General features: G+C 37.8%; 1 protein-coding gene and 1 long non-coding RNA gene across 15 annotated transcripts in view; both read right to left on the reverse strand.

Moving 5' to 3' along the window:
• Positions 1-21,256, reverse strand: part of SSBP2 (single stranded DNA binding protein 2) — a 135,567-nt gene that overhangs the window by 57,040 nt on the left and 57,271 nt on the right. The window lies entirely within an intron of this gene.
• LOC136374161 (uncharacterized) lies at positions 1,283-12,617 on the reverse strand. The gene is made up of 2 exons (XR_010745845.1): positions 5,091-12,617; positions 1,283-4,692 (listed from the first exon to the last, which is right to left on the reverse strand). It is a non-coding gene; the product is annotated as an uncharacterized lncRNA (long non-coding RNA).

Consider the following 21,256-nt stretch of genomic DNA (forward strand, 5'->3'; position numbering starts at 1 on the left):
GACATAATTTTACATTCACATATCCTCTTCCTAGTGTTACAACACCTCTGTTGTTTTATTGTGATTATACAATATAATAGGAACATTTCTTAATCACAGCGAGAGATTTCAGAGTGCACTGACACTGGATGTTCCCTTTCCACCAGGAACTGAGACACTTGGATTCTTGTGTTCTAAGGAAATCAAGACGTATCAAGAAGCTATTGTGACAAAGGGTGTGTGGAACCTCAGGATTTAATCACAGGATCCTGTTTTTTAAAGAGAAACCACACAAAACCATGTTTAGAAGCAACAGAAAGGTGTGATTTAACCTGTGTGGATTAAATTCCTTTGCTCTTCACTGTGGAAAAAACACGGTGTTAGTGACGCCTATGTACAACATCTAAAAGGCAAAAAGATGGCGGGGAAAAAAATAACCCAAAATGCTTCTTTTTTTGATTTGTTTACCCATTTAAGAAGCACAGCTATTATTTCCAGCCAGAGCTAGCAGCCTTTGGCCACAATTCTGAACATACCTATAGAGTGTTCTGAACAACAAAACAAGTTTAAATTATTCAAGAGGAATTCTCCAGGAAGCAGAAGGATTATCTGGGTAGAGGCCAGCATGGCTGACCAAGTTTTGTCATGGGGACTCTACCTAAGCTGGAGACCTGCACAACACAACTCTTGGACAAAAAAAATAAATCACTCCCAGCAAAATAAAAAGCACACATGTGCACAAAACCTTCCGCATCCCTTCCTCCCCTAAACTTGTAGTGAGGGGTTAAATTTCAGCTCGTGTTAATTCCACAGAAATGCAGGATAACTCTGCAAGGAATTAATGCTAAATGAACCAAAATTTCCCCTAAAAATAAGAGATTGGAGTTTTTAAAAATTGTTTGCCACATTCAAAATGCTACATACTCTAAAATTGAGCACAAATACATCTTTTTGAGTGTGTTCTTTTCACACTCCTCACAGAGCCTGTCATTAATCACCTGCCAAACATGCAACAGTTCCCAGCTTCTCGAAGCACAGCCCCTCTGCATCTGTGGCTCCTGATACCAGCACACTGTCCTAAGACCAGGTCAAACTGTAAACTCACAGAACATTTACCCACAATTTTTCTTATAAGTTGCAGCTAAGCAAGAACAAAATCTAACCATTACAGAAGCCCCCAAATTGTTGCCCTACTACCCAACAACATCCTTTTCCTTTATTTAGAAGGCAATGACCATTACATTTAGAAATTAAGGCACTGAACCATTCAATTTCTCTGCTTTGGTTTGATTTTTTTTTGGTGTTTTTCCGATAACATGTTGCAAACACTGCAAAAGGGACTAAAGATCACCCCAAGATAAAAAAAGGGGTTTAATGTAGCACAGGGATTTTTAAACTTTGGCATTCTCCTGGGCACAGCCCTTTATCTGGCTTGCAGGTGATGCTCTGAGCCTGCCAACCCCAGCCCAAAACACAAACTCTGCATCCCTAGATATAGATAAATTCTAAATATTCTAAAAGGTGAGGACAAAGACAACAAGAAAACTTCATTCTAGCGTTTTTTTCTTTTCTATGAAAGAAAGGACTTCCACATAATGAAGCAATAATTACTCTCACACTCTTATATTGTCCTTCATTTCACATGCCCTATGTCAGCCCTATCATGCTTTTTGTTCAGAGAACTACTCCAGTAGGCTTAAAAAAAAAAAAAATCAGAACTGCCTCATATCCATTTGTAATTCAGTAAGGTTTTTAAATTTTGGCTTATCATACTGTCACTGTCACTTAATATCCATATGAAGAGTAAGTTTCCTTTCACCTGGAGATCCCCAAAGTGCTGGGCGCAGAAATCTGTTTATCTTGATGGTATTCAACGTCTTTGAAGTTAAGATACGAATATTCAAAGAATGCCTCCCACACTAAGCCTAAAGATAGAAACTTTTCATTCCCATTGTATATTCCGAACTCCAGAGCTGGCAGTTCTGGAGTTCAGAATTTCTGAGTGCACTGTTTTTGATTCAGAAGAGGGAAAACACTGAACAATGATTTCATCAGAGCTCAGGAAATATTTTAACCCTTATCTAAAATGAGGTTCATTTTGTCCTCGTACTTTTTCTCAGGGACAGACCCACCTGTTCTGCACGATTTTTACTCCTTAATAATGCACAAGCTCAGCATTCATGTAGTACTAGATCACTGTTTCGGAGCCACACAATACAACAAAAACCTTCTGAACTGAATTTCCAGAAGTAAGACATCTCAGTTCTGACAAACTGAGTCAAGTTGTGCTTCACTAATGCAGTTAGGACTTTAAACAATACCACTGAAACAGAGATTTTAGTATTTACAGCTAATACAAGTGTTGCACAAGGTTGTTTTGAAGCTAAATCCAACACTTTGAGGCACTGGTACTTAACAGTATCAACTTTTTCAGCTTCGTAAGTATGGCAATCCAAAATTTAAATCATTGAATAAATAAGGAAGGGGGAGGAAACTATCACCAAAGTAAAACCAAAGCCTTTCCTGACATATATTTTCAAAAAGAGTAAGTGGAGCTTCCCTGAGAAGTCACCTCGTTATTTAATGGTTCCTAACAGTTTCCTACAATCTTGCACATCCATTGTATATCTAAATAAATAACAGTTTCTTTGGTGTAGTAATAACAATGAGGAGTATCTTAATAGAAATCAGCAGTCTGTACTGGGGGGTAAAAAACTCCAGACCAAGCAGGATATAACTTCTCTAGGGACTGAGGAGACCTTGTGTGTAAACTGTCAACTCCTTCCTCTTCCCTCAGCAGCAGGAAAGGAAACATTAAGGGTGGGACATCACTTGCTTCTCTTACAAAGAAATGCCAGGGATCACAGATACTACAGAAAAAATATCTATATGATGAACAGAAATTATTAATTTCATTCAGCAGGGAGAAAAACAAAAGCCCTGTAATTATAGTATTGCTAGCTAACACTGGAGGAGACAGGTGGAGTAAATATAAAATAAATACAGCTGGACTCTTTTTACTGCCTAAGAGCAAAGAGGGAAATAGACCCCTAGAATAAAGTTCTTTTTAAGAAATAGAGCAAGTTGAATTGTTAAAACCTTCCCAGAATTTAAGGGAAGAGAGTGCACTTACAGCCATCTACAGTGCTTGCATCATTCCCAGCTAAATCCCGCTTACTAAGATTTATATCAATTTCATTCAAAATTAAGTTATGTTGGAAGAGGAACTTCTTACTCCAAAATTATTTAATTTATGACTTACAAGCAGGTACTAAGGTCAGACAAAACTGAGGGCAGGGCCCATCTGACCCTTTTTACTGCAGTGAATGACTGAAATTAAGAGTTTTGAGGGATGATTTCAAGGAAAGAAACCACTCAACATTATCTTAAGAGAAACTTTTGGTTTGTCTTCCGGTGCTACCTTTTCTTTTATTTTTCATGAGTATTAACCAGCCTGTGATGGACCCCCATAGCCCCCAGAAGCAGGTCCTGTCTGGAGTGGTTTCAAACCCATCTCAAGATCTTCTCTTGAGAAGAACTTTAAAGAACATACTTGTTCCAAACATTTGCTTGAAGATTGTGTTGGTGGGAGGAATGAAAGGGCTGTACCATGAGCCTGTGCAACATGAAAAGCCCCTCCATCTGGACCCCTGACCCCCGTGGCTGTGCCCAGGTGTGAGCACAGCTGGCCCTGAGGGGCTCTCTGCAAAATCAGTGACCACACAAGGGTCTTGGTCAGCATTAAAAGATGCTACACCTCCCACTAAAGCATCTCCAGATTCCTTTTTTTTGTTCCAGAAAATTTGAAGTAGCCTCATTTGAGGGGATTAAAGAATAAGCTTCAAGAATTATGATGAAAAGATAGAAAGACAAGGCAGGGTTTTATCCACACTTGGCTCTGGTTGATCACCACAACGAGAAGAATGTACCACTTTTCTTCTTCTGGGAGAAGCAGCTGGAGTCACATTTAATTTTTACTGCTGCCCCAATAAAACAGCTTTTTGTGATGCCCAAACGGAATTATCTGTACTTCAGTCTGTGCATTGTGCATGAAATCATCTCAGTTAACAAGATCTTGTATTATTTTGGTCAATATTTAATTTACAATAAATACACTTTAAAAGGAATTAAACACTGTATATGACTCCGGCTAGTTTCAAAAGGTAATTCCAATTAAATACATGGTAACACCTTAAGAAAAAGAAAAACAGGTAAATTCCACATGAATAGCTGTCATCTATTGCATAAGAGTAAAACTGTGGCCAGTGGTAGAAAAATAAACAGACCTTAAAAAGCTTCCATAGGTAATGGGCATAATCCAAGCAGAGTTCTGAAATGAGATGGTTTTCCATCACAGTTGGAGCAGAAATATATCAGATATATTTGCTGGCCTCACAAAGACATTCCAGGGCTGCTTGTGCAGCTCAGAAGTCTGTGAAGCCAACTCCAAAAATGAAGTGAGGCTCTTTGCTCAATAAACAATACTCTTCATGTTGGTTCCTAAGGATTCTCCTATTTCAGTATTTCTTTTTTGAAGGAATTCACTCAAACTCCACTCACTTCAAACTTTGGAGATACCAAAGATGACCAGGGCTCAAAACTTAAATAATTAAATACTAACGAATCCATTTTTAAGAAGAATCCTACTGAGCCAAGCTCCAAATAATTACTATGATATGTTCTGAGGATCTAAACACAGAGGAAAGAAAGCACCTGGTAAATAAAAAAAAAATAAAATAAAAAAAAAAAAACCAAAACCAACAACAAAACAAAACAAAAACTGGCTAAGTATTGTGAAGGTATGAAGTTTATATAGGCTTGAAAATAACATGAAAAAGTTCTTCTCCAATTCCAAAAAGATGAAGGCAAAAAGAACTCCCTGGAAATGTAAAATACAAAGGAAAGTATAAACATGCCCATGATTTTTAAATTATCCATAGTGCCTTTTCTTCATAATTAAACCTAATTTAGTGTTTGAAGACATGTTTGAAGACAGTCTTTAACTGAACATGTATGAAAGTGAAGTTATACAAAGCAAGCCCTAAAACCAAAATTATAAAACACATTATTTTTAGATGATTTTTAAAAATCAACTTTTAATTATCACCTACTATTTGGATTTCCCAGAGGCTGCAGAACTATTTGAGAGCGCGTGAATCCCTGATAAGTAACTGAAGTCACAGTCTCATCTGATGCTAAAACATTATCACATTCTGCCAAGCTGCTGTGCTAATGGCTGTATGGGAAAAGCACAAAAATCAATGAAAATCTATTAAATCTAAAGGTGCTCTTTTTTTCATCTGAAGAAGCAATATTAAAAGCATGTCTGCAATTCGCACCCTCCACGATCAGAATAAAAAAAGAAAAGAAACTGAAATGTTACAACCTGTGACAACATCTGAAGAGCCTATGTAATGAAAAGGGATACACCCCAAAAGGTGGATTTTACTCAAGAAAACTTGCACAATGACAGTCTGCAGAGTCATTGGTGGCGAACACATTCTGCAGCTGTGGAAACTATGGATTTGTAACAACACCAAAGAAGGTGGAAGTCTTCTTCTGAAATATGGCAAATCAGTTCTCCACCTCTGAACTGATTTAGAAAATTAGCATCTTCCTCTTATCAAATGAGGTCATTATATTTAATTTATTTTACAGCTACATAAGAAAAATCTTAATGCCATTATATTATATATGGAAACCTCATTAACAGCAACAGGAATTTCACAACCATGGGGAGAAATAAATCAGTGGGCTCAGGAGGATTTGGGAGAATTCACTGTGGGACCTTCTTTTGCAATATGTGCGTGTGCACAGGATATGACAACAATTTACAGTAGATTAGCAAAGATTAAAAATAATTAGGAGGCCAAAGATTACAAATTAGCCTGGATCATTAGGATATTTGAAACTAAAAGCCCAGGCTCACAGTGCTTTAAAGCACACACCGCACTCAAAGCACCTTGAACTTGACTGTTGCACTGGAAAGATTGATTAGAGGACCACAGAACCGTAAAAAGAAAGATTACCCATTTGTTTCCATGCTGAGCAATGATCAGTGTAAAACAATTCCCAATATTTAGCCAATTCCCTTTAGGATTGGGCCATTCCAATCTATTTCTCTGCTGCAGCCAGGTTACATGGAGACCACAAGACAAACAATTTTGGGTATTCTGGCATTGTTTTATTAACCAAAACCAAAACCTGACCTAACCACTGCTGAATGAAACAGCTTCTGCCCATAACTTCTAGCCTAAAAAATACAAAAGAAAGTGTTGTCATGGAAACCACTCTATCCCAAAGGTATACTGCATTTTTCTAGATCAAAATTTTATCACTATCCATATTTCCCTTATTAACAGGGATAACATCACACTGAGCATGGCCTCCATTCAGCACAACTAAAACCAGTCTAATTTTATAACAGATCACTAAGCAATGGTAAGAAGTATATATACACTATTATTTTTTAATATACAAAGTTACAAAATCTCTAGACAAATATGACAATAAATGGCAAATCACACAAGAAGACCAAAACCACCAAGTAACTGAAAATCAAAAAAATGAAAATCACAAAGCCTCAAAAAATTGAGAAGGATCTGAGTTTTGATGTCTGCTTTTGGCCAATTTTCCAGGACTTCCAAATGCACACATTACCCTGATTCATGTCTGGACTTCAATGCTTGTATTTATTTCATTTATTTGCTGCACCAAGGTCAAAATCTTCACAACCTGGAGAGTGTTCAGTATGTTTTACCCAAACATTGCTGAAGATTAATTCAAAATGTCAAAAATCTTGCTCAAATCTTGCAGAGTTAAAGCACTATTAAAGCTTTTTCTTTGCACTTTAGGAGGCACTGTGCAAAGCTGTGATAGAAGCCGCCTGGATCCAGGTCAGTCATGGAGCAGCAGGAAACCAGGCTGATGGAAAGGAACACCAGCCTCAGTACTGAGCAAATAAAATAGGAGCTGCTCAAGGGTTTAAAACTACAGACTTTCTCAAGAGCCTTCCTGCAGCAATGTGTTTATAAAGAACCTGGTGAAATGGGAAATGGAAGATGTCTGCTAGCTTGACTCCCAAATTCAGCAGACACAACCTCAAGAAGTACTCCTCTGAAGGACCAGGACTTTAAGCCTGCACAAAGCACGAGTAGAGATACAAAAAACTGCCAACACCGGAAATAGAACAGGCAGAAGAAGACTCTCAGGTCCCAGTTTCAATTCTTTGTAGTGACCACTTCAGCTTATTGACTCCAGGACACTCAAAAACCACAATTGGACTTGATCAACCTTTGCATGGCATGGCCCAATTAAAAAAGCTTCACAAAATCAGCCAAAATCCATGAGGATTTGGTACAGCAGAAACTTCTTTCTGCCAGAGGAGAAGTGGTGATGGGACTGGAAAGCCATTCAAGTCTCTGATGGTGGTGGAAAAATACTTACTCATCATTGTGAAATGTATGGCAGACAAGCCTACAATTTTATTTTTATTTTTTTAAAAATACAGCAGGTAATAAGAATACGTTTAAATGCAATTTATTCTGGTGACCCATGCTGCACCTGGAGCTGTTCACAAAAGTTTGAATCTCTGCTGAAAATGACACAGGGAGGGAAATCAACCTAGTGTTCACAGCATCTCTGTTCCCATGGCCACACAGAACCTTTCCTGTCTCAGAAAAATAAAAGTAATAGGAAGTACAGCTGGGACAAAAATCTAGGCTCCCTCCTAGGGCACAAACATTTCACTCTGCTTTCCCATGACAGTTTAGGCAGTCAGTGGTTTTGCTGCACTAACAGGTGTTTTACCCAGAAACAAATAATCCAAAGATGGTAATGAAGCTGCTGCTAAACCTGGGGATTAATTTGGACCTTCATCTCAAACTTTAAATTCCTATACCTGGTTAACAATCCAAGCCTGTGATTGTTTCAAGTGTATTCCTTTCAAAACTACATTGCAGTGGCCCATGAGATGGCCCATGGTTTTGGGAGGCCACCTCTTCTGAGCTTCACTTCGAAGGCCAGAAAATCCTTATGAAAGGGGTTTAGAAGACACAGACACTTGGTACAATTCTGGGGGTTTTTTTTAACAATAACTGTAATTATAAAAATGAATAACCATAATGGTGGTTTTCTGCTCCACAATCTTTTCCCCTCTCTAAGGACTTTCAAGAAACACTGAGTGATGTTGTACATGCTATAGCAGACTTCTGTGGGCATGGTAGAACTTCTTGGTTTAAATAACATTTTGGTTGCTCAGTGAGAACACGAACAGAAATGTCATTTTAAATAACTTAAAAGATGAAAACCTGACACAGTTCAGTGTCAACACCTGACTTTTGTGAGACTAATAAAAATTTTAAAGTGTAAGACACATCATGGCCAAATAACATAGATTCTATCCAAGTCTTGCATACAATTCTTTGAAATTAGCAAAATAAAACTTCAATTTCTTTGTAATTTCACAAGCCTGTCATGGAGCAAATTGAAACTGGAGAAAATGTTATTTGAGGTTTCTATTGAGTTTTATAAAGTCTATAAAGTTCACTTACGGGAATTTCCACCCTAAGACTCTAAGAGATACTGCAACTAACAAAATATCATGTATTGTTGCTAATCATCCAAGCTGGATGGTCACACTTAAACAAATGGCATCTTTTTCTAACCCTCATCACAATCTTTAAACTGTTTCTAATTAATGGCAACTTACATAAATAAAATAACCCACACTGAAGTTTTTGAATTATGGAAAAAACAGCTGTTATAACAACTGGCCTTCCCAGTTATTATAAATCACTCTAATCGTTCCTAAAAGGAGAGGACAGATAACCTCCTTTGTTGTTTTGGGATTTTTTTCTGCATTTCAGCATGCACACTCTGAGGCTCATGAAACCACTAATCACACATGGAAAATCTATTTCTTTATTCACACAAACAAGACTTGAACACAGTAAGTGTGTGAAACTCATTACATGGATTAGAACCTACAAATAGATGGTATTTAAGGTTCTATGTGCACATTACTGGCCTTGGAATAATGTGTGATTGGGAAATTCTGAGTCTATATTGCTGCCAAACCAAAACCAGTGTCATTGATTGCTCAACAATACCCAAAACTCTCATCTTCAACTGCTCCACACCAAGCACAGCAACATGACAGGGACTGGAGAACTCTTACATTTCCCCACAAATCCAGAAGAAGCAGTGATAAAGAGAGCTACAGTGAGAAGAGAAGCCAATTATCTGGAGCAAAGGAGTGTCGATGGCAATCAGATACACTGAGATTCCTCTGACTCCATCCTTAATTTTATTTAAATGGTTGAAACTTAGCTCATATTCATTTTTCTGCCTTCTCCATTTAACATCATCTATATTTTCAGCTTTCTTCCCAGCAGTTTTTTTTTTTTTTTGGTTTCAGGCTAATTGTGTTTCCAGATCACACCATGCCTAGTGTACTCCTTTTAAAATTTAAAACATTAAGGCAAAACTTCATTATTTTATGCAAGTATTAAACCCAAACCTACTTGTGCCTTTACCAGACAATGAAAACAACAAATTTAAGCCCAAAATCCAGCATCTAAACCTCTTTTTGTCAGATGTTTGGTATGGTTTTTTTCCATACTGGCAAAGCAACAGATGTTGCTGAGTATTTTTAAACACAGGAGCATTTCTTTTTGTGCTGCTGGATAAGATAGGAAAAATTTAAAGTGGCAATAAATTGAAGCTTATTATTGTCATAGTAATAGCAGTATAATGTGTTTAAATGGTACTTAGAATTGTGTCTTCTGAAGTTGAAATTAATTACACCTGTGCTACCGATCACTGATTTAGTTGAAAAATTACAGCCCGTGGCGATGCTTAAGAAAATCGTGTGTTGATCTCACCTGTAACCTCTGTATATTTAAATACAGGACATATCTAGAGACAAAATATAATGAATATAAAATAATAATGAATATAAACCATCATCCAAAATAACAGAACATGTGACAGGATGGCAGCACACAACATTACAGCAACTCATTTTACAACTCCTGTTTTCAGGGAATTGGGTTTATTTCCGTAATAAATGATTACTTAGAAGATTTATAACTCTGTTTCAAGGTAAGTATGGCAGGAGTAGTTTCCCTCAGGAAGGACTGCAAGATTACATCAATAAGCAAGTCCCTGCTGATTCTTTTAACCACTTAGGACTTGATGTTCTGATATCCAAGATTATTTCATATCAAACACCCTTTTTTGGTGTGACCTCAGAGAGATCTCAGCAGCCAGGCAGCAGAGCAGGGAGCAGAAGCAGAAATGTCTGAGTCCTGCTCATACGTACAGCATTTGGATGCTGTTGCTTCTGCTCCCTCTAAATTTTCATGGATTTGATTTTGAGTAAAATCTCCAGCAGTAGCTAAATGTAACATTCTCACAAATAAACACACTTCCAAGGACTATAAAAAAATTCTACTACCCAAAGTTAATAAAGCAGCTGTACTTCTACAGGAGTACAAGAGAACATTTCATGGTTACAGCCCTGTAGATCCACCACATACTGATATTTTTCCCTAAAGTGTGCTACCTAAGCAGATGAAACATTACTGACCTTTTTTAAAAAAAAAAAAAAAAACATGAATCTTTAATGCAACCAGGGTGTCCTAATATTTTTGTGATCCTTCACCAAATTTCAGATTCCTATAAATAGCTGTCTTGAGTTGATGAAATGGTCAAGGTTTTTAATCATTACACTGTTTTACGTCTTTCACATTCAAAAAAAATTGAACCTAAGAATTATAACTGTGTAGAACATAGGTGAGGCAGCACCATAACTAAAGCAGAATGGTTTAAAGAGCTAGAGATTAAAATCAAGAAGGACTAATGCAAATATTTGCAGCAACCTGAATTAGGATTTGTCATTCTGACATAAAACATTACTGTATGAATGGCGTGGTTTTCCTTCAATTCAGCTGTGATTTATGATGCATACCACCTCTACATTTGTATTTTCACTTTAAAATTCACATATAATTGCATTTATATCTGTGTGTAACACACTGTTCAACATGACATTATGCTTTATTTCTAGTAACATATTACACTGAAAACTTCAGTAATTGTCTGTGAATTCTTCAGAAGTACAATTTTACTGTACTAGGTGTTCTTAATGCCCAAGATGAACTATATAAGTGTCCAGTTCAAGGGCTACCACTTTCAACTCTTGCTACTGCCCAGACAGAGCTTTTCTTACATATGTAAAATCATATAAAATTTCTCAAAACCAGGCAAGTTATCCCCGAATCATCCGTTTGGTCATTGTGGGGCAGCCTGAGACAAGAGGAGAATATGCAGTAAACTAGAAGTAATTCTTTCAAGGGGTCCCACAGAAGGAAATAAGTCAAATAAAACTGATACTATATATATTCCTCATTAAAAAAGAAGGAAAAAAATTACTACTACCCTTTGCCTCCATAAATTCTTTATGACTTGGAACCAAGTTCCAAGTTTCTTTCAATCAGCTTTGTTTTTATCCTTAATATGTAATTTTTGATCCCTGCAAAGCTTGCAGTGCTGGTCGCATTACTGGCACTGAGAACAAATATCTATATTTTTAGGAATTACTATAGGATGACCAGGTAACTTAGGTTGGAGGAGACTTCTGGAATTCCTCTACTCCATCCCTCCCAAAACTGGTTCAGCAGAGCAGGGACTTGACCAGACAAGCGTTGAGCATTCCAAGAAATGACACCACAACTTCTCTGGAAAACCTGTCCTAGAGTTCTGTCAAAGTCGATGTAAAAAACGTTTCCCTTATTTTCACCTGGAATTTCCTATGCTCTCTCAAACCTTGTTTAGGTCAGATCACCCAGTACAACAGATTTCTGAAATAATTTGCCCATTTAATTTGCACTATTCATACAACCTGAAAATGTACAAAACATGTTCTCTGTCCATTTCATTTACACTGTAATTTTCTTTTTAAATTAGAGAAAGAAATGAATTGTTATATGAGAATCTTCAGACTCACTGAACACACTGCATTTGAGAGGCAAGAATATCAAAGATCTGGAGGGAGAGTTCCAGACTGCAAAGCATAACAAACCCATTCATGTATTTCAGGTTTTTCATGGAACTAACAGAAGGCTTCAGCTGCACCAATCCCATCCAAGCAAGTGGAATTTAAAATCTCATTTCACAGGGAAGAAAGGAGCAAGATAAAAACATTGGAATAAAATTCAAAGCTACGAATTAAATAATTAACAGATATGACTTCTTATGATAACTTACTTTTGAACCAAAGCTTATTTTCTTTTACAAAACATAAAGAAATAAAATTAATGGCTATTTTACGTGGTGGAAACAAATTTTGAAGGATGTTGAAATTGTGTAAATTTAAAGATGATAATGAAAAATTAAGTGCACACCAGAACCTCCCATGGTTCTGTTCCCAAGAAGCTTTCATGCTCCATAATGACCCCTCCTTTCCCACAGTATGCCAGTTTTGGCAGGGGCTCCCCAACCAATCATTGTCAGTGCAGCTGATCTGATCTGAGACCTCATTGGTCATTCCACCCCAACAGCCTGCCAGTAGTAACTGGAATTTTCTTTTTGTCCTCTTCAAAGGCGTACTTTTGGGGTTTTTGTTTGTTTGTTTGTTTTGGTTTTGGTGGTGGTGGTGGTGGTTTTGGGTTTTTTTTTGAGACAATTAAATGAAAGAAATTGAATCAATGGCTCTGTCATGAAAATACCTCATAAAGGAGGAGCTTTAAAACCTTGTATCACTGGATTTAAGGACTTGGATACTCAAGGACACAGCTGTAAGAATTCAGCACAAAATCCCTGTAAATTCTGAAATTAGGGATGCAAGGAGAAATTTGGATGTGAGCCTGGCCAAGATTTTCTCTCTTGATTTTGTGCTAAAAACTACTTTGAGTAAAGAACTTGTAGGTGGACATTATAAACCAGATTAAAGTACAGCATTAAATTCACATTCATAATCTTTCTTTCTACCAACAGATGCAAATATGTGTATTATTAAGGCCTTACTTTTCAGACCCTTGTAGTATATAAACAAAACTATTTCTTTTTATTAAGAAAATATACAACTCATGCTTTGAAATACATCATTTACTGAGATACCAGGAGTCAGTCTGCTTTATAGCTGAGGCTTTTAAGTATCAGCAATACTGATCATGATTAATTAGCGATTTTTAAAGGGTGCCAGCAATTTTAGAGGCAGGAAAACTTTTGCCTCTGTCAGAATCATATGCCATTTATTTGTGACACCTTTCAGCTTGGGAAAACACTAAGCATTTTGTCTACTCTACTAATTTTTAAGTAATTTTTTAACTAAAAGCTCAAAAAAACATCACAACTCTCCCAACCCAAGCCTGTATGTGACCTATGGAGAGTCAATCCCATGAGGATGTGTGCAAACCCTTTACAGAACACAGGGAAACACAGGGAAGGTGAAAGTTATTTGCACATTTACGGGCACTGGAGGAGTGCTACAAATAAAATTTGGCAATTTCAAAAAGTTGGAGATCTCAGCAGTGAAGGAACAGAACATCACTGTTGAGGAAACAGATGGAGAGGATGACCCGCAAAGGGATAAAATTTATCAGGTGTTAACTGGGAAATGGATAGCACATCTACAAATTAATAGAATCTATATTTTAATCAATCTATGGCGGGATAAATATGTAACAATAATGAGTGATTTTGAGACCATGAAATCACACTTGAATGTGAAATTTGAAGTCACTTTGGTAAAGCAGAGGAAAATACCAATAAGAGTCCAGAAATGATCTGTGAGATCCCAGCTGGGACATAGAAAACTGTGACCAGTAAGTAAAATTAATTTGGATTGTAACAGAGTTAAAGAAATACAGTGGCAAGAGGCTTGTCATTAATGGTGGTGAAGAGCTAATCAGGCTTACATGGCCATTTATTAACCATAACTAATTTCACAATGAACATTCAGAAAACTGGCAGAACCAACTGAAGATGGAGCATTTTCATATTGAGAATATTCTTCTTTTGACATTTCATATTGAGAATATTCTTCTTTTGACTCTGACATCTCTTGAAGCAAAGTTTTATACATCTGAATAAAATGAACCAAAAGTTAACAAATGCAACCCTCTTCATGGTTTTGGATGGGAGGGGTAGGGTTGTTACAACTGGTTTACCAAAATCTTAGTACAAAATCATCAATTAAAACAAAAATATGTATATATTAATAAAAAGTTTATACCCGCTTCTGGCTTTTTTGGACATAAGTCGCTTTTATATCTGCTGCTCTCTGAAATATTGAAAAAAATGCTAAAGATGCTCATGCCTGTGTTCCCACACCACAAGAGTATTTTAAACACTCTTGTGCAACATGGTCAAAGGCTCTTGTGACCAAAATAGCTCCAGATAAACTCCCAGCAAACAGACCTGTAAATATTGTCATACTCCTTTAGACTTTGATCAGGCTACACTGTGTTACCCTGGCTGAAAACCTGCCCCAAAATATTAATGTCAAACTCTGGTTCCAGCAGCACAGAACAGGAGGGGGGAAAAAAGAAGACAAAGTGTTTATTGAAAATTTGACCAGAGTAAAGTTAGTACTCAAATTACATTGTTTCCATTTATTTCTATTTTTATTGCTAATTACGTATGTTCTTTAATATTTAAGACCATTAAAATTTTGCAGATGCCAATATTCGCTTCTCCCATTTTACAGGACAGCAAGTTTGGGGAAAAATTGTTAACAGGACAAGACAATGGCAACAGGAGGTGCAGGCAGGGGATGCCAGAGCTCCCAGCCCCATATCCAACCCTTTTTATCACATTATTTCTTCCTGAAACCACATGTTGCACTGCTGACTGGATGTAACTGCAGCAGACCTGTGTGTAGGATTGATTACTATTATTAAGGTCCCAAAAAACCTCTTGCTTTAGTTTTAAAGATCCAAGAAAAAGCACTTGAGGAAAAGGTGGAAAGGAAGGGGGGGGAATTAGGGAAAAGGCAATCATGTTCAGAAATAAGCAAATATTTTCTTGATATCTTGTTTCATCCACAAGATTCAGAGGAGGCATCTGGTCATCTTACCCTGCCCACTTGTGGTGCAGGTTAGGGGAAGGTACACAAAACAAAATGGCTTTTTCTAATGCCCACCTAGAGGAGTGGAAATTTCCATTTCAGCAAGAGCCACTTAAGAATTGTCCAAAATCCAGAGAATATTCTTGAATTTCAATACACATTTATGATGCTGTCTTCTAAAGTAAACAAATGCAGCTGATGTGATGTCAGTAACTAATTTATTCTATGTTAAATATCTTAAGGATCTTTAAGGAAGACTTCTATAGAGTTCAAGACCTAGTGATCTATAGGAGCAAGAACCTGGCAAGGAAGGCAATAGACCAAGGAGCAGAGACCTGCGGGACACAGTAAAGGGACAGAAGCAAATGCACAGGCAGTGGGAAAGGAGAGGTGACCTGGGAAGAGTCTGGAGGTGAGTGTGAGTTATGTAGGAATTGCGGTGAGGGAGGACAAGGCAGAGCTGCAACTGAATCTCTCAAGGGACACACAGAATAACAGGAAAGGCTTCTACAGGTCTGTCAGACAGAAGGTCAGAGTTGCCAAGCCACAATCTACAGTACTGGAAATATCCTGGCAGTCAGGTCAAGTCCCATGTGACTGGAAAAAGGGAGCCATTGTCTCCTTCTTTAGAAATGGTGGAAAGGAGGACCCTGGGAACTCTGCCCTGTCAGCCTCCCTCTGTGCCTGGGAGACAGCCCCTCCTGAAAGCTCTGCTGAGGCAGGGCGGGGAGAGGAGGTGACTTGGGACAGGTAGCATGGCTTCACCACAGGTAAGTTCTGCCTGACCAACCCCATGGCCTTCTCTGATGGGATGACTCCATCAGTGGACAAGGGAGGGCTGCAGATGGCATTTATCTGGACTGCTATAAAGCCTTTGACACAGACTCAGACCCCCACAACATCCTGCTCCACGTTGGAGAGAGATGGACTTGGCTGTTACATGGATCAGGAATTGGCTGATGGGCACATCCCGAGGGGAGTGAAAAACAAGTCAAAGTCCCGACGGACATCAGTGTCCACTGGTGTCCCTCAGGGGTGTGTGCTGGCACCAGTGTGATTTAATATCTGCATCAGTGACACAGAGGCACCCAGGGCACCCCCAGCAGCTGACAGCAAGCTGAGGCTGCAGTGACACCCCTGAAGGACAGGATGGCATCTGTCAGAGGGACCTGGACATCCCAGGAGTGGCCGACGGGGATCTCAAGGTGTTTAACCAGGTCAGGGGCTGGTGCTGGCCCTGGCACAGGCTACCCAGAGAAGCTGTGGCTGACACATCCTGGGAAGTGTCCAAGGCCAGGCTGGACAGGGCTTGGAGCACCTTGGGAGAGTGGAAGGTGTCCAGGCCCATGGCAGGGGTGGAATAGGACAGGTTTTAAATCCCCTTCACACCCAAACTACTTTGTGTGTGATTCTTTGATTCTATTTTATGTAACAACAGAAAATAAACTAGTGAAATAGTTACTTGTTTCTCAAAGATAGGACACAAACTACAAAATTATGTCTGCTTATGTTCTTCTTGGGGAAAAAACAACAAACCAAAACCCAAACACACAAACCCCAAAAACTAACATTATTCTACAATGGGTAAAGCAACAGCAAAAATTCCTGCTATCAAATGCTGCTGAACTAATGTACTCAAGCTCATACTGAATTACATTTTCCCATAAATGATCCCAACATCATTACTCAGACATATTTTCTTTCTCTTCACTCTCACTGCATCACCTCACATTTATTCTGTAAGATACTTGGTCTTGAAGACATTGCCTGCAGTTGCCTTAAATATTACTTAATATAAGGGATTTTGTGCATTAATACTACCTTCAAGAAAAACCAAAAAAGTCCTTTCACTGACTAGAAATTTTATCATTTCTTTTCCACTGAAAGCCATCTGCAAGTATCAAATAAAACAAAGACTATTTTAAAATGTAAAAATACCTTAAACTAAGGACATTCACATGAAAACAAAATGATCAGACACTACTTTGGATAGTGAAGAAAAGTCTGGGTGCTGCTACACAGGAGTAATGGAATACTGAAAATATTACTGTATTTTATCTTTTTAGAAGATAGGTTTCAAGAGGTATCAGCTGTTGGAACAAGCAACTTATCAGTGAAGGGGTTAAATGAGAAACTGTGTCACGGAAAAGCTACTAAACGTGTCTTCCTACATTAAAAATTAATCTTATGCTAAAGTTGTTTAGTTGTGCCCTGGTTCAGAACGTTTCCATGTCTTCTGTGAGTTCAGTCTCTACACTCAAGAGCTTCCCATGGTGTGTACACAGGCTACCCTGAGCACACCCCAGCCCTCCAACTGCAATAATTTAATGAGCTGAGCCACCACCAGCAACAGGCACTGCATGCATATTTTTGAGAACATTAACCTCCTTCCTCACCATTCAAAATCCAATTACCCACCCAGTCTACAAGCATCACAATTACTCTTCATTAAAAAAAAAATCAGTAGCATCTAATATTATTAATCTAGCTCCTTGTACAATTATTTCCCATTACAAATGCACCATTTGAAACTATTGTTCAGAATTCTGTCTGGAAAGTAATCCAAAACCAACCTGGTTCTGTATGGCCCAAAAAGCACTTTTATGGTAAGAGTAGGGGCAAGGGGTTGGAAGGAAGAAAACCTCTGGTGGTTGCAATGACCATCATTGCACATAGAAGGCAGATGAGGCACTAACATACATGTATCATGATGAGTTTATAAAATTTTCCATACTGATTCCCACCCTGTTAATTTTGCAAGCATCACACAAGTTTATTTTCCTGTGCTATCATAAATAATTTGAAACTGAGAGATATGGTGGGATTTTTTTTATAACTGAAGAAAGAACTTCCTCAAATCTCAGTTTCAGAAATACTTCTTGCAAAAAGAAAGTGCAAAAAACAATCTCACAAATACAACGTAAGAATGTTAATAAAGGAGGTTTGTGTCAGAAAATCTGGTTAGTTTGAACCCTGGATTTATATATCACGTGAACAATTAAGCACTGTTTTTTACAGATGGCCTATTTTGTCAAACTTTAAAACAACTATTTTCTACATATATTAATTTACATAGCAATTATATTAATATATATTGTTGATATATATAAGCAGGATTACACATTTCAGTGGTAGGAATGCAAAGCAAACAGCAATATGCCAACAATTAGAACACTTCCCTAAGCTCTGGAAATACTGGAAGTTTTCAAGGACAATTTTAACAAGTGTGTAAGATGCTGAACCACACAAATTCTGAACCAATTATTTATATGATACCCAACACCCGCTTCCTAACATATTGTTTAAAATTATTCCATCTGTGGATACAGGCACTTAAACAGATGAAAACCTTTGATCATAAAGGGCTCACCAGCCTTACTGGAGCATCACAGGATCCAATAACCAGAGCTTAGTTATATTGTTAAAACTGAGAACTACTCAGCACTTACATGCTGTTTCCAAGAAGTCAGGATTATTAAACACAGAACTCACTCACCAAAAGAGCTTGTGGGCTTATTATTGCCTGGCAGTTGTTCAGGTAAAGCTTTTTTTAAAGTTATGTTCCTATCCACTTCGAGGAAAAACCTATCTGCTGTGCCCAGAACCCCCTTTTCTCTGCTTTTTTCCTTCTTTTGCCCTGGGGAGAATGGAGATGCTTCCACTGCCCCAGTGTGCTTGGAACAGCTGTGACCCTGTGTGGTGGCACCAGTCAGGGCAAAATATCCTCCCCAATGAACCTGCTGTGGTCCAGACCCTCCCCCCTAAGGTTACACCTATTCTGACAGTGCAGCAGTTCAGTGGTTGGTCCTGATTTTTAAAGAACAGAGTATTTGCTTTCCAGTCTGTTTTTGATAAACTTAGAAGATTGGTTTCATTCTCTTTTTCCTTCTCGTTTTCCCTTGGACAGTCCTCACTGAATTTTGAAACATTCCTTACTACCCACCTCACGAAAGTATTTCAGAACTCCCTGCATTTTTCTTCAAAGAGCATTTTACACTTTACTGGTTAAGCATCCCATCTTACCTGACCTTGCTGTTCAGTGGAAACTGACGTTTAAGAAACTGCTGGTTCCTTCTCAGACCATGCCTGCATTAGATCTTTTCAGCTTTTAATCTCAGTGTTTCTGTGATTAACTATCTGATTTTACTTCCTCTAAAGCTTAGTCTCCTCTGTGTTGCCTCTTGGTTCTCTATCTCCCCCTAGGATGTTGAAATTAATTATACTGTAATTATTATTATTAAATTGGTGGCTCAGCCATTCCATCTGAAATTGACTTCAGTTAGGTATTTACAATTAAATTGAGAATAATGTTGGCTTTCCAACTAACTGTTCTGGAGAAGTTCTTTAATGTGCTGGAAAAGCATACCTGAAGTTTTGTGCTACTCATCCACTTAATTCCTAACTGAAGTCCATTATTGTAACAATTTATACATGATTGCACAGACTCTCCATCCCTCTCTGCTGGCACACCAGTATCCTTTCCTTGGCTCATGTCTGAATTAAGCAGTTTATTTAGCTTCTTTCACTTCGGAATGAAAATCTGAGAGGCTTTAAATCTGGCAGCTGACAGTGGCTGTGTAAAGAAGTAAGTGAAACTTGAATAAAATAAGCATTGCTTGAGCTATAGACTGACTGCCACTCCTCACTTCTCACATCCACACACAAACACACAGCATATCTGAGAATATGTCCCAAAACATCTGTACACCATTTAACCACCTTTACCCCTGCAGGTGCTAATAAATTTCAGCCTCTTATGGCTTCTTTTTTTTTTTTTTTTTAAATAGCTCCCCATGCCTATTATCACCTACCATTTGCAGTTTGAATAAAAAAAAAGACGCAGGCAAATCATAATTGATTATGGGGAACACTATAGAAGGAAAAAACAAGGAGATCATTTTTATTACCGATAGTTTATGCTTTAAACAGAGACAGGATATCTGAGAAAAGGACAGTTATGCCCAGTTTACAGATAAGATCCTAAGGCAGAGAAATTATCTTCATACAGAATTCTGCCTCAGAGGTGGGCATTTTCCTTAGTCCTCCTCACTTGACTCCCATGTTGAGATAAAGATATATAAATAACTACAAGGTTATCCTTTCCTTCTGCACTGTAAAAGAGGGAATAAAAGGAAACTACCAGAAGACCCCCTCTACCTCTGAACCAGCTGATTAAAATGGAGTTCATCAAAATACACAAAACCTGAAAACCATATTCAGCAACTTCTAAGTGCTCTCTTTTACAGCTTTTAACATTTACTGTTTTGCCATTTCAAGAACTTAGTGAAATTCTTACACCCAGACTACTTGAAAAGATCAGAAACAACATTTACTGTCTGTGTTTATTGTCTGAACTTATTCTTTGATTAAATAAATGTTGTAAGTGCAATCATACCTGTTCTTTATTCTGTATGCTGCCTGACAAATGTAATTTCTGCAATATATGAAACACAGTGATTCTGATACTTAGAAGTCTGATGGTGAATTATGAAAGAAATCAGTCACACACCCCAAAGAGACTGACTTTGAAACTGGAAAATTCTGTGTCATTGGCAATGCCAGGAATAGCTTCCCAGAGGACTTTTAAAATTCCTGTATAATGTGGCTTTACCACTGCTTTTTCTTCTGTGGCAGAACAATAATTAGAATTATATTAGAATAAATAGAAGCTTATTTCCTTCTCCAGTGTAGCAACAGAAAACATTGCTTTCTGTCTCTTTCCTTTCCAAAGGAGAGACCCTGCTCAGGTGGGTCTCTCCTTTAGAGAGGAAAGAGACAGAAAGCAAAGCCTAGAATAGGAAAAATCTAAAAATGTCTCATCAAAAATACATTGATAATAAGATATTACCTGAGATCTAATCTTCCAGAGCTAACCCTGTGGGCTAGAGTTTACTTTTGGGTTGTATCATGGCTAACTGAAGAAGTTAAAGCTATGTTCAAATAACCTTGCCTACCTTTTTTATCTTTATCATTACCATTATTATTATTATTAAAAAGTTTGGATCTTGTACTAAAAGTGGTCTTTATTTTACCCAGACAAGATCTTCCAAATCTTCACAGAGAGGGCAACAGCTCTCAACAACAAAAAACATCATCTTTTCAATGATGCTGAGTGGAAAATATTTTCTCTTTTGTTTATTCTATTTTTCCTGTGCTGTACATGAGGATGAACATCCAGAGTATTAAAATAACTCAATCATTGTT

Source organism: Sylvia atricapilla, chromosome Z, assembly GCF_009819655.1.
Source record: "Sylvia atricapilla isolate bSylAtr1 chromosome Z, bSylAtr1.pri, whole genome shotgun sequence".
In the NCBI taxonomy this organism is placed as follows: Eukaryota; Metazoa; Chordata; class Aves; order Passeriformes; family Sylviidae; genus Sylvia; species Sylvia atricapilla.